The 12409-nt window shown below is 36.0% G+C and overlaps 7 non-coding genes across 7 annotated transcripts; all 7 read right to left on the bottom strand.

Annotated features, from left to right (window-relative positions):
• Window positions 1–1142: 1142 nt before the first annotated feature.
• On the bottom strand, window positions 1143–1215 carry TRNAF-GAA (transfer RNA phenylalanine (anticodon GAA)). Its single transcript has one exon. It is a non-coding gene; the product is annotated as a tRNA-Phe (tRNA).
• Window positions 1216–2082: 867 nt separating this feature from the next.
• On the bottom strand, window positions 2083–2165 carry TRNAL-CAG (transfer RNA leucine (anticodon CAG)). Its single transcript has one exon. It is a non-coding gene; the product is annotated as a tRNA-Leu (tRNA).
• Window positions 2166–3160: 995 nt separating this feature from the next.
• TRNAF-GAA (transfer RNA phenylalanine (anticodon GAA)) lies at window positions 3161–3233 on the bottom strand. The gene has a single exon. It is a non-coding gene; the product is annotated as a tRNA-Phe (tRNA).
• Window positions 3234–4100: 867 nt separating this feature from the next.
• On the bottom strand, window positions 4101–4183 carry TRNAL-CAG (transfer RNA leucine (anticodon CAG)). Its single transcript has one exon. It is a non-coding gene; the product is annotated as a tRNA-Leu (tRNA).
• A 995-nt stretch (window positions 4184–5178) lies between these two features.
• TRNAF-GAA (transfer RNA phenylalanine (anticodon GAA)) lies at window positions 5179–5251 on the bottom strand. Its single transcript has one exon. It is a non-coding gene; the product is annotated as a tRNA-Phe (tRNA).
• Window positions 5252–8135: 2884 nt separating this feature from the next.
• Window positions 8136–8218, bottom strand: TRNAL-GAG (transfer RNA leucine (anticodon GAG)). The gene has a single exon. It is a non-coding gene; the product is annotated as a tRNA-Leu (tRNA).
• A 3001-nt stretch (window positions 8219–11219) lies between these two features.
• TRNAF-GAA (transfer RNA phenylalanine (anticodon GAA)) lies at window positions 11220–11292 on the bottom strand. Its single transcript has one exon. It is a non-coding gene; the product is annotated as a tRNA-Phe (tRNA).
• Window positions 11293–12409: the final 1117 nt, after the last annotated feature.

The following is a 12409-nucleotide window of genomic DNA, read 5'->3' as shown; positions in this document are numbered from 1 at the left end:
AAGACTGTGACCTGCGACTGCGACAAAATAGAGGAAAAATTACTAAAAAACATTCATGTGTTCAAAAGGAAAAAGTTACCGTTTCTCAAATTTTTAACAGAGACTGCCACCTGAACGCAGCGCCTTAGACCGCTCGGCCATCCTGACTTCGATATGCAATTGGAACTTAACTCCTTCCATGCTAGTCAGCAGAAATGTTACCATCCCTTGTGATTAAAAACTTGTCACACCACCCCAAAAAAGTCAATAAATAACATTTTTTATATGCGTACTTTTCGTCTGCATTAATTTTTAAACCTCCATTTATTTTGTTTGGATATTAGAAATGTTAGATTTCTCACAAATGCGGTGATGCACCACATTTCTTCAGAAACTACTGTTTGGCCACACAGCAGGGCTTTGAAAGGAAGAGCCCTATTTGGGTTTTGCAATGCAGATTTTGCAGGAATACCTTGCCGATGAAATTTGCAGAGTACCAAAACAGCAGAAAACCTCCCAAAGTGACCACATTTTAGAAATTATTTTGCACAATGAGTTAATCAACACCTGCAATTACTATTGTCAGCCTATAGGTGTTTTCACTCTGAACCATCCAGCATTGCAAGTATGCCAGTTTAGTGCCCAGCTTTTGCTTGCAGAGACAAGCAACCCATACATTTTTAAGTGGGCTCTACTCACTGGAGCAATGTCAAATATGTAGATGCTTTGTCTCACCATTAAAGTAGAAACCTCCTATATTTCAAATTAAAGATGACGGACCTGTGTGGAGCTTGTGTTTTTTGCCTTTTTGACTTTGTCCATAGCATATTTTTTAAGGACATTTGTCTCAGTAATGCCTCAGTGTTTCAAAGTCAAACAAGCTGACTATAATCATTCAGCTAGTGTCTGATAAGTGCTGTCTGTTTCAGCTATCAGGTTACCTTTTAATCCTCTTACAGCTAAGTCAATCTGAAATAAAACAAAATAGAGGAAAAATTACTAAAAAACATTCATGTGTTCAAAAGGAAAAAGTTACCGTTTTTCAAATTTTTAACATTTTGTTTTCTGTAGATAGTTAAGATTTTTAGGCCTTTTGATCATGATCAGTCCATGTGCTTTGTTTAATATCTCCTTAAAATGTAAACGGTGAAGAAAAAGCATTTTGCCGAAACCCGGGATTGGACCAGGGACCTTTAGATCTTCAGTCTAACGCTCTCCCAACTGAGCTATTTCGGCCATATCTATACATTTTCTGGGGGGTTTGACACTCTGCAAATGTCAAGTGTCACACCTGGAGGGATATATTATAATTTTTCATTTGACTGTTTTTTGAAGCATGATTTCTATTTGAAATGCCTTCCATTTTGCTGTACATATTTAATAACATTCATTAACTATTTGTGAATGAGTAGAAAAAGACAGCAATTTTGCCATTGAATTTTTACATTTTCAGTTTGTCTCCATGCACCAGTATAATTCTGACCCTGTGCTTCTAGAATAGGTCATGGTCGCACATTAAACACAATTTGCATGCATAATGTTACATCAAGTTTTATTTTTTATGAGATGCAAACAATTGGAGCAAAAAAGAGACAAAAATTTAGTGAAAATATTTTATTGATTGTTAAAAGTGAGACCATTTGTCCCAAAATGTGCTGAAACATGTCAGAAGGACATGGGCATTTCACATTTTTTAAACTATGATTACCTACTTGTTAAGTTTTTGTTAATTAAGTATCGTTATGGTCTATTGATGTATGAGGTGAAAACTATGAAAGTAGACTTACCAGCAAATCCGTTTCTAGATATATTTCATGACAGCACTGTAGAAGGTTGATTCCCTACCCTAATAGGGACAGAGAACACAAAGAGGTGAAATAGTCCCTCCTCATTGACTGTCCAAAGGATTTTTCTAGTGCCAAAAGAACAACAGACATATGCACAAAAAAACCTGTTTGATGTTCCTAGAGTTCTTTTTTGAGAGGACAAATTCAGATTCACTCCAAAGACTCTCAGGAAATTTTTCAAAACCACATTACTAAGTTTTGTTTGACCTCATCTAATCAATAAATGAAGATAAAGTTTCTTGAAATTAAATGTTGATGTCAGAAGTGGGATTTAAACCCACGCCTCCAGGGAAGACTGCGACCTGAACACAGCGCCTTAGACCGCTCGGCCATCCTGACTTCGATATGCAATTGGAACTTAACTCCTTCCATGCTAGTCAGCAGAAATGTTACCATCCCTTGTGATTAAAAACTTGTCACACCACCCCAAAAAAGTCAATAAATAACATTTTTTATATGCGTACTTTTCGTCTGCATTAATTTTTAAACCTCCATTTATTTTGTTTGGATATTAGAAATGTTAGATTTCTCACAAATGCAGTGATGCACCACATTTCTTCAGAAACTACTGTTTGGCCACACAGCAGGGCTTTGAAAGGAAGAGCCCTATTTGGGTTTTGCAATGCAGATTTTGCAGGAATACCTTGCAGATGAAATTTGCAGAGTACCAAAACAGCAGAAAACCTCCAAAAGTGACCACATTTTAGAAATTATTTTGCACAATGAGTTAATCAACACCTGCAATTACTATTGTCAGCCTATAGGTGTTTTCACTCTGAACCATCCAGCATTGCAAGTATGCCAGTTTAGTGCCCAGCTTTTGCTTGCAGAGACAAGCAACCCATACATTTTTAAGTGGGCTCTACTCACTGGAGCAATGTCAAATATGTAGATGCTTTGTCTCACCATTAAAGTAGAAACCTCCTATATTTCAAATTAAAGATGACGGACCTGTGTGGAGCTTGTGTTTTTTGCCTTTTTGACTTTGTCCACAGCATATTTTTTAAGGACATTTGTCTCAGTAATGCCTCAGTGTTTCAAAGTCAAACAAGCTGACTATAATCATTCAGCTAGTGTCTGATAAGTGCTGTCTGTTTCAGCTATCAGGTTACCTTTTAATCCTCTTACAGCTAAGTCAATCTGAAATAAAACAAAATAGAGGAAAAATTACTAAAAAACATTCATGTGTTCAAAAGGAAAAAGTTACCGTTTCTCAAATTTTTAACATTTTGTTTTCTGTAGATAGTTAAGATTTTTAGGCCTTTTGATCATGATCAGTCCATGTGCTTTGTTTAATATCTCCTTAAAATGTAAACGGTGAAGAAAAAGCATTTTGCCGAAACCCGGGATTGGACCAGGGACCTTTAGATCTTCAGTCTAACGCTCTCCCAACTGAGCTATTTCGGCCATATCTATACATTTTCTGGGGGGGTTGACACTCTGCAAATGTCAAGTGTCACACCTGGAGGGATATATTATAATTTTTCATTTGACTGTTTTTTGAAGCATGATTTCTATTTGAAACGCCTTCCATTTTGCTGTACATATTTAATAACATTCATTAACTATTTGTGAATGAGTAGAAAAAGACAGCAATTTTGCCATTGAATTTTTACATTTTCAGTTTGTCTCCATGCACCAGTATAATTCTGACCCTGTGCTTCTAGAATAGGTCATGGTCGCACATAAAACACAATTTGCATGCATAATGTTACATCAAGTTTTATTTTTTATGAGATGCAAACAATTGGAGCAAAAAAGAGACAAAAATTTAGAGAAAATATTTTATTGATTGTTAAAAGTGAGACCATTTGTCCCAAAATGTGCTGAAACATGTCAGAAGGACATGGGCATTTCACATTTTTTAAACTATGATTACCTACTTGTTAAGTTTTTGTTAATTAAGTATCGTTATGGTCTATTGATGTATGAGGTGAAAACTATGAAAGTAGACTTACCAGCAAATCCGTTTCTAGATATATTTCATGACAGCACTGTAGAAGGTTGATTCCCTACCCTAATAGGGACAGAGAACACAAAGAGGTGAAATAGTCCCTCCTCATTGACTGTCCAAAGGATTTTTCTAGTGCCAAAAGAACAACAGACATATGCACAAAAAAACCTGTTTGATGTTCCTAGAGTTCTTTTTTGAGAGGACAAATTCAGATTCACTCCAAAGACTCTCAGGAAATTTTTCAAAACCACATTACTAAGTTTTGTTTGACCTCATCTAATCAATAAATGAAGATAAAGTTTCTTGAAATTAAATGTTGATGTCAGAAGTGGGATTTGAACCCACGCCTCCAGGGAAGACTGCGACCTGAACGCAGCGCCTTAGACCGCTCGGCCATCCTGACTTCGATATGCAATTGGAACTTAACTCCTTCCATGCTAGTCAGCAGAAATGTTACCATCCCTTGTGATTAAAAACTTGTCACACCACCCCAAAAAAGTCAATAAATAACATTTTTTATATGCGTACTTTTCGTCTGCATTAATTTTTAAACCTCCATTTATTTTGTTTGGATATTAGAAATGTTAGATTTCTCACAAATGCGGTGATGCACCACATTTCTTCAGAAACTACTGTTTGGCCACACAGCAGGGCTTTGAAAGGAAGAGCCCTATTTGGGTTTTGCAATGCAGATTTTGCAGGAATACCTTGCAGATGAAATTTGCAGAGTACCAAAACAGCAGAAAACCTCCCAAAGTGACCACATTTTAGAAATTATTTTGCACAATGAGTTAATCAACACCTGCAATTACTATTGTCAGCCTATAGGTGTTTTCACTCTGAACCATCCAGCATTGCAAGTATGCCAGTTTAGTGCCCAGCTTTTGCTTGCAGAGACAAGCAACCCATACATTTTTAAGTGGGCTCTACTCACTGGAGCAATGTCAAATATGTAGATGCTTTGTCTCACCATTAAAGTAGAAACCTCCTATATTTCAAATTAAAGATGACGGACCTGTGTGGAGCTTGTGTTTTTTGCCTTTTTGACTTTGTCCACAGCATATTTTTTAAGGACATTTGTCTCAGTAATGCCTCAGTGTTTCAAAGTCAAACAAGCTGACTATAATCATTCAGCTAGTGTCTGATAAGTGCTGTCTGTTTCAGCTATCAGGTTACCTTTTAATCCTCTTACAGCTAAGTCAATCTGAAATAAAACAAAATAGAGGAAAAATTACTAAAAAACATTCATGTGTTCAAAAGGAAAAAGTTACCGTTTCTCAAATTTTTAACATTTTGTTTTCTGTAGATAGATAAGATTTTTAGGCCTTTTGATCATGATCAGTCCATGTGCTTTGTTTAATATCTCCTTAAAATGTAAACGGTGAAGAAAAAGCATTTTGCCGAAACCCGGGATTGGACCAGGGACCTTTAGATCTTCAGTCTAACGCTCTCCCAACTGAGCTATTTCGGCCATATCTATACATTTTCTGGGGGGTTTGACACTCTGCAAATGTCAAGTGTCACACCTGGATGGATATATTATAATTTTTCATTTGACTGTTTTTTGAAGCATGATTTCTATTTGAAACGCCTTCCATTTTGCTGTACATATTTAATAACATTCATTAACTATTTGTGAATGAGTAGAAAAAGACAGCAATTTTGCCATTGAATTTTTACATTTTCAGTTTGTCTCCATGCACCAGTATAATTCTGACCCTGTGCTTCTAGAATAGGTCATGGTCGCACATAAAACACAATTTGCATGCATAATGTTACATCAAGTTTTATTTTTTATGAGATGCAAACAATTGGAGCAAAAAAGAGACAAAAATTTAGAGAAAATATTTTATTGATTGTTAAAAGTGAGACCATTTGTCCCAAAATGTGCTGAAACATGTCAGAAGGACATGGGCATTTCACATTTTTTAAACTATGATTACCTACTTGTTAAGTTTTTGTTAATTAAGTATCGTTATGGTCTATTGATGTATGAGGTGAAAACTATGAAAGTAGACTTACCAGCAAATCCGTTTCTAGATATATTTCATGACAGCACTTTAGAAGGTTGATTCCCTACCCTAATAGGGACAGAGAACACAAAGAGGTGAAATAGTCCCTCCTCATTGACTGTCCAAAGGATTTTTCTAGTGCCAAAAGAACAACAGACATATGCACAAAAAACCTGTTTGATGTTCCTAGAGTTCTTTTTTGAGAGGACAAATTCAGATTCACTCCAAAGACTCTCAGGAAATTTTTCAAAAGCACATTACTAAGTTTTGTTTGACCTCATCTAATCAATAAATGAAGATAAAGTTTCTTGAAATTAAATGTTGATGTCAGAAGTGGGATTTGAACCCACGCCTCCAGGGAAGACTGCGAACTGAACGCAGCGCCTTAGACCGCTCGGCCAACCTGACTTCGATATGCAATTGGAACTTAACTCCTTCCATGCTAGTCAGCAGAAATGTTACCATTCCTTGTGATTAAAAACTTGTCACACCACCCCAAAAAAGTCAATAAATAACATTTTTTATATGCGTACTTTTCGTCTGCATTAATTTTTAAACCTCCATTTATTTTGTTTGGATATTAGAAATGTTAGATTTCTCACAAATGCGGTGATGCACCACATTTCTTCAGAAACTACTGTTTGGCCACACAGCAGGGCTTTGAAAGGAAGAGCCCTATTTGGGTTTTGCAATGCAGATTTTGCAGGAATACCTTGCAGATGAAATTTGCAGAGTACCAAAACAGCAGAAAACCTCCCAAAGTGACCACATTTTAGAAATTATTTTGCACAATGAGTTAATCAACACCTGCAATTACTATTGTCAGCCTATAGGTGTTTTCACTCTGAACCATCCAGCATTGCAAGTATGCCAGTTTAGTGCCCAGCTTTTGCTTGCAGAGACAAGCAACCCATACATTTTTAAGTGGGCTCTACTCACTGGAGCAATGTCAAATATGTAGATGCTTTGTCTCACCATTAAAGTAGAAACCTCCTATATTTCAAATTAAAGATGACGGACCTGTGTGGAGCTTGTGTTTTTTGCCTTTTTGACTTTGTCCACAGCATATTTTTTAAGGACATTTGTCTCAGTAATGCCTCAGTGTTTCAAAGTCAAACAAGCTGACTATAATCATTCAGCTAGTGTCTGATAAGTGCTGTCTGTTTCAGCTATCAGGTTACCTTTTAATCCTCTTACAGCTAAGTCAATCTGAAATAAAACAAAATAGAGGAAAAATTACTAAAAAACATTCATGTGTTCAAAAGGAAAAAGTTACTGTTTCTCAAATTTTTAACATTTTGTTTTCTGTAGATAGTTAAGATTTTTAGGCCTTTTGATCATGATCAGTCCATGTGCTTTGTTTAATATCTCCTTAAAATGTAAACGGTGAAGAAAAAGCATTTTGCCGAAACCCGGGATTGGACCAGGGACCTTTAGATCTTCAGTCTAACGCTCTCCCAACTGAGATATTTCGGCCATATCTATACATTTTCTGGGGGGTTTGACACTCTGCAAATGTCAAGTGTCACACCTGGAGGGATATATTATAATTTTTCATTTGACTGTTTTTTGAAGCATGATTTCTATTTGAAACGCCTTCCATTTTGCTGTACATATTTAATAACATTCATTAACTATTTGTGAATGAGTAGAAAAAGACAGCAATTTTGCCATTGAATTTTTACATTTTCAGTTTGTCTCCATGCACCAGTATAATTCTGACCCTGTGCTTCTAGAATAGGTCATGGTCGCACATAAAACACAATTTGCATGCATAATGTTACATCAAGTTTTATTTTTTATGAGATGCAAACAATTGGAGCAAAAAAGAGACAAAAATTTAGAGAAAATATTTTATTGATTGTTAAAAGTGAGACCATTTGTCCCAAAATGTGCTGAAACATGTCAGAAGGACATGGGCATTTCACATTTTTTAAACTATGATTACCTACTTGTTAAGTTTTTGTTAATTAAGTATCGTTATGGTCTATTGATGTATGAGGTGAAAACTATGAAAGTAGACTTACCAGCAAATCCGTTTCTAGATATATTTCATGACAGCACTTTAGAAGGTTGATTCCCTACCCTAATAGGGACAGAGAACACAAAGAGGTGAAATAGTCCCTCCTCATTGACTGTCCAAAGGCTTTTTCTAGTGCCAAAAGAACAACAGACATATGCACAAAAAAACCTGTTTGATGTTCCTAGAGTTCTTTTTTGAGAGGACAAATTCAGATTCACTCCAAAGACTCTCAGGAAATTTTTCAAAACCACATTACTAAGTTTTGTTTGACCTCATCTAATCAATAAATGAAGATAAAGTTTCTTGAAATTAAATGTTGATGTCAGAAGTGGGATTTGAACCCACGCCTCCAGGGAAGACTGCGAACTCAACGCAGCGCCTTAGACCGCTCGGCCATCCTGACTTCGATATGCAATTGGAACTTAACTCCTTCCATGCTAGTCAGCAGAAATGTTACCATCCCTTGTGATTAAAAACTTGTCACACCACCCCAAATAAGGCAATAAATAACATTTTTTATATGCGTACTTTTCGTCTGCATTAATTTTTAAACCTCCATTTATTTTGTTTGGATATTAGAAATGTTAGATTTCTCACAAATGCGGTGATGCACCACATTTCTTCAGAAACTACTGTTTGGCCACACAGCAGGGCTTTGAAAGGAAGAGCCCTATTTGGGTTTTGCAATGCAGATTTTGCAGGAATACCTTGCAGATGAAATTTGCAGAGTACCAAAACAGCAGAAAACCTCCCAAAGTGACCACATTTTAGAAATTATTTTGCACAATGAGTTAATCAACACCTGCAATTACTATTGTCAGCCTATAGGTGTTTTCACTCTGAACCATCCAGCATTGCAAGTATGCCAGTTTAGTGCCCAGCTTTTGCTTGCAGAGACAAGCAACCCATACATTTTTAAGTGGGCTCTACTCACTGGAGCAATGTCAAATATGTAGATGCTTTGTCTCACCATTAAAGTAGAAACCTCCTATATTTCAAATTAAAGATGATGGACCTGTGTGGAGCTTGTGTTTTTTGCCTTTTTGACTTTGTCCACAGCATATTTTTTAAGGACATTTGTCTCAGTAATGCCTCAGTGTTTCAAAGTCAAACAAGCTGACTATAATCATTCAGCTAGTGTCTGATAAGTGCTGTCTTTTTCAGCTATCAGGTTACCTTTTAATCCTCTTACAGCTAAGTCAATCTGAAATAAAACAAAATAGAGGAAAAATTACTAAAAAACATTCATGTGTTCAAAAGGAAAAAGTTACCGTTTCTCAAATTTTTAACATTTTGTTTTCTGTAGATAGTTAAGATTTTTAGGCCTTTTGATCATGATCAGTCCATGTGCTTTGTTTAATATCTCCTTAAAATGTAAACGGTGAAGAAAAAGCATTTTGCCGAAACCCGGGACCTTTAGATCTTCAGTCTAACGCTCTCCCAACTGAGCTATTTCTGCCATATCTATACATTTTCTGGGGGGTTTGACACTCTGCAAATGTCAAGTGTCACACCTGGAGGGATATATTATAATTTTTCATTTGACTGTTTTTTGAAGCATGATTTCTATTTGAAACGCCTTCCATTTTGCTGTACATATTTAATAACATTCATTAACTATTTGTGAATGAGTAGAAAAAGACAGCAATTTTGCCATTGAATTTTTACATTTTCAGTTTGTCTCCATGCACCAGTATAATTCTGACCCTGTGCTTCTAGAATAGGTCATGGTCGCACATAAAACACAATTTGCATGCATAATGTTACATCAAGTTTTATTTTTTATGAGATGCAAACAATTGGAGCAAAAAAGAGACAAAAATTTAGAGAAAATATTTTATTGATTGTTAAAAGTGAGACCATTTGTCCCAAAATGTGCTGAAACATGTCAGAAGGACATGGGCATTTCACATTTTTTAAACTATGATTACCTACTTGTTAAGTTTTTGTTAATTAAGCATCGTTATGGTCTATTGATGTATGAGGTGAAAACTATGAAAGTAGACTTACCAGCAAATCCGTTTCTAGATATATTTCATGACAGCACTTTAGAAGGTTGATTCCCTACCCTAATAGGGACAGAGAACACAAAGAGGTGAAATAGTCCCTCCTCATAGACTGTCCAAAGGCTTTTTCTAGTGCCAAAAGAACAACAGACATATGCACAAAAAAACCTGTTTGATGTTCCTAGAGTTCTTTTTTGAGAGGACAAATTCAGATTCACTCCAAAGACTCTCAGGAACTTTTTCAAAACCACATTACTAAGTTTTGTTTGACCTCATCTAATCAATAAATGAAGATAAAGTTTCTTGAAATTAAATGTTGATGTCAGAAGTGGGATTTGAACCCACGCCTCCAGGGAAGACTGCGAACTGAACGCAGCGCCTTAGACCGCTCGGCCAACCTGACTTCGATATGCAATTGGAACTTAACTCCTTCCATGCTAGTCAGCAGAAATGTTACCATCCCTTGTGATTAAAAACTTGTCACACCACCCCAAAAAAGTCAATAAATAACATTTTTTATATGCGTACTTTTCGTCTGCATTAATTTTTAAACCTCCATTTATTTTGTTTGGATATTAGAAATGTTAGATTTCTCACAAATGCGGTGATGCACCACATTTCTTCAGAAACTACTGTTTGGCCACACAGCAGGGCTTTGAAAGGAAGAGCCCTATTTGGGTTTTGCAATGCAGATTTTGCAGGAATACCTTGCAGATGAAATTTGCAGAGTACCAAAACAGCAGAAAACCTCCCAAAGTGACCACATTTTAGAAATTATTTTGCACAATGAGTTAATCAACACCTGCAATTACTATTGTCAGCCTATAGGTGTTTTCACTCTGAACCATCCAGCATTGCAAGTATGCCAGTTTAGTGCCCAGCTTTTGCTTGCAGAGACAAGCAACCCATACATTTTTAAGTGGGCTCTACTCACTGGAGCAATGTCAAATATGTAGATGCTTTGTCTCACCATTAAAGTAGAAACCTCCTATATTTCAAATTAAAGATGATGGACCTGTGTGGAGCTTGTGTTTTTTGCCTTTTTGACTTTGTCCACAGCATATTTTTTAAGGACATTTGTCTCAGTAATGCCTCAGTGTTTCAAAGTCAAACAAGCTGACTATAATCATTCAGCTAGTGTCTGATAAGTGCTGTCTGTTTCAGCTATCAGGTTACCTTTTAATCCTCTTACAGCTAAGTCAATCTGAAATAAAACAAAATAGAGGAAAAATTACTAAAAAACATTCATGTGTTCAAAAGGAAAAAGTTACCGTTTCTCAAATTTTTAACATTTTGTTTTCTGTAGATAGTTAAGATTTTTAGGCCTTTTGATCATGATCAGTCCATGTGCTTTGTTTAATAACTCCTTAAAATGTAAGCGGTGAAGAAAAAGCATTTTGCCGAAACCCGGGATTGGACCAGGGACCTTTAGATCTTCAGTCTAACGCTCTCCCAACTAAGCTATTTCGGCCATATCTATACATTTTCTGGGGGGTTTGACACTCTGCAAATGTCAAGTGTCACACCTGGAGGGATATATTATAATTTTTCATTTGACTGTTTTTTGAAGCATGATTTCTATTTGAAACGCCTTCCATTTTGCTGTACATATTTAATAACATTCATTAACTATTTGTGAATGAGTAGAAAAAGACAGCAATTTTGCCATTGAATTTTTACATTTTCAGTTTGTCTCCATGCACCAGTATAATTCTGACCCTGTGCTTCTAGAATAGGTCATGGTCGCACATAAAACACAATTTGCATGCATAATGTTACATCAAGTTTTATTTTTTATGAGATGCAAACAATTGGAGCAAAAAAGAGACAAAAATTTAGAGAAAATATTTTATTGATTGTTAAAAGTGAGACCATTTGTCCCAAAATGTGCTGAAACATGTCAGAAGGACATGGGCATTTCACATTTTTTAAACTATGATTACCTACTTGTTAAGTTTTTGTTAATTAAGTATCGTTATGGTCTATTGATGTATGAGGTGAAAACTATGAAAGTAGACTTACCAGCAAATCCGTTTCTAGATATATTTCATGACAGCACTTTAGAAGGTTGATTCCCTACCCTAATAGGGACAGAGAACACAAAGAGGTGAAATAGTCCCTCCTCATTGACTGTCCAAAGGCTTTTTCTAGTGCCAAAAGAACAACAGACATATGCACAAAAAAACCTGTTTGATGTTCCTAGAGTTCTTTTTTGAGAGGACAAATTCAGATTCACTCCAAAGACTCTCAGGAAATTTTTCAAAACCACATTACTAAGTTTTGTTTGACCTCATCTAATCAATAAATGAAGATAAAGTTTCTTGAAATTAAATGTTGATGTCAGAAGTGGGATTTGAACCCACGCCTCCAGGGAAGACTGCGAACTGAACGCAGCGCCTTAGACCGCTCGGCCAACCTGACTTCGATATGCAATTGGAACTTAACTCCTTCCATGCTAGTCAGCAGAAATGTTACCATCCCTTGTGATTAAAAACTTGTCACACCACCCCAAAAAAGTCAATAAATAACATTTTTTATATGCGTACTTTTCGTCTGCATTAATTTTTAAACCTCCATTTATTTTGTTT

This window comes from Dendrobates tinctorius, unplaced genomic scaffold, assembly GCF_039654945.1.
Source record: "Dendrobates tinctorius isolate UK_male_01 unplaced genomic scaffold, ASM3965494v1 ptg000300l, whole genome shotgun sequence".
NCBI lineage: Eukaryota > Metazoa > Chordata > Amphibia > Anura > Dendrobatidae > Dendrobates > Dendrobates tinctorius.
The sequence above is the reverse complement of the archived record's forward strand: the minus strand, read 5'-3'. Positions and strand labels throughout refer to the sequence as shown.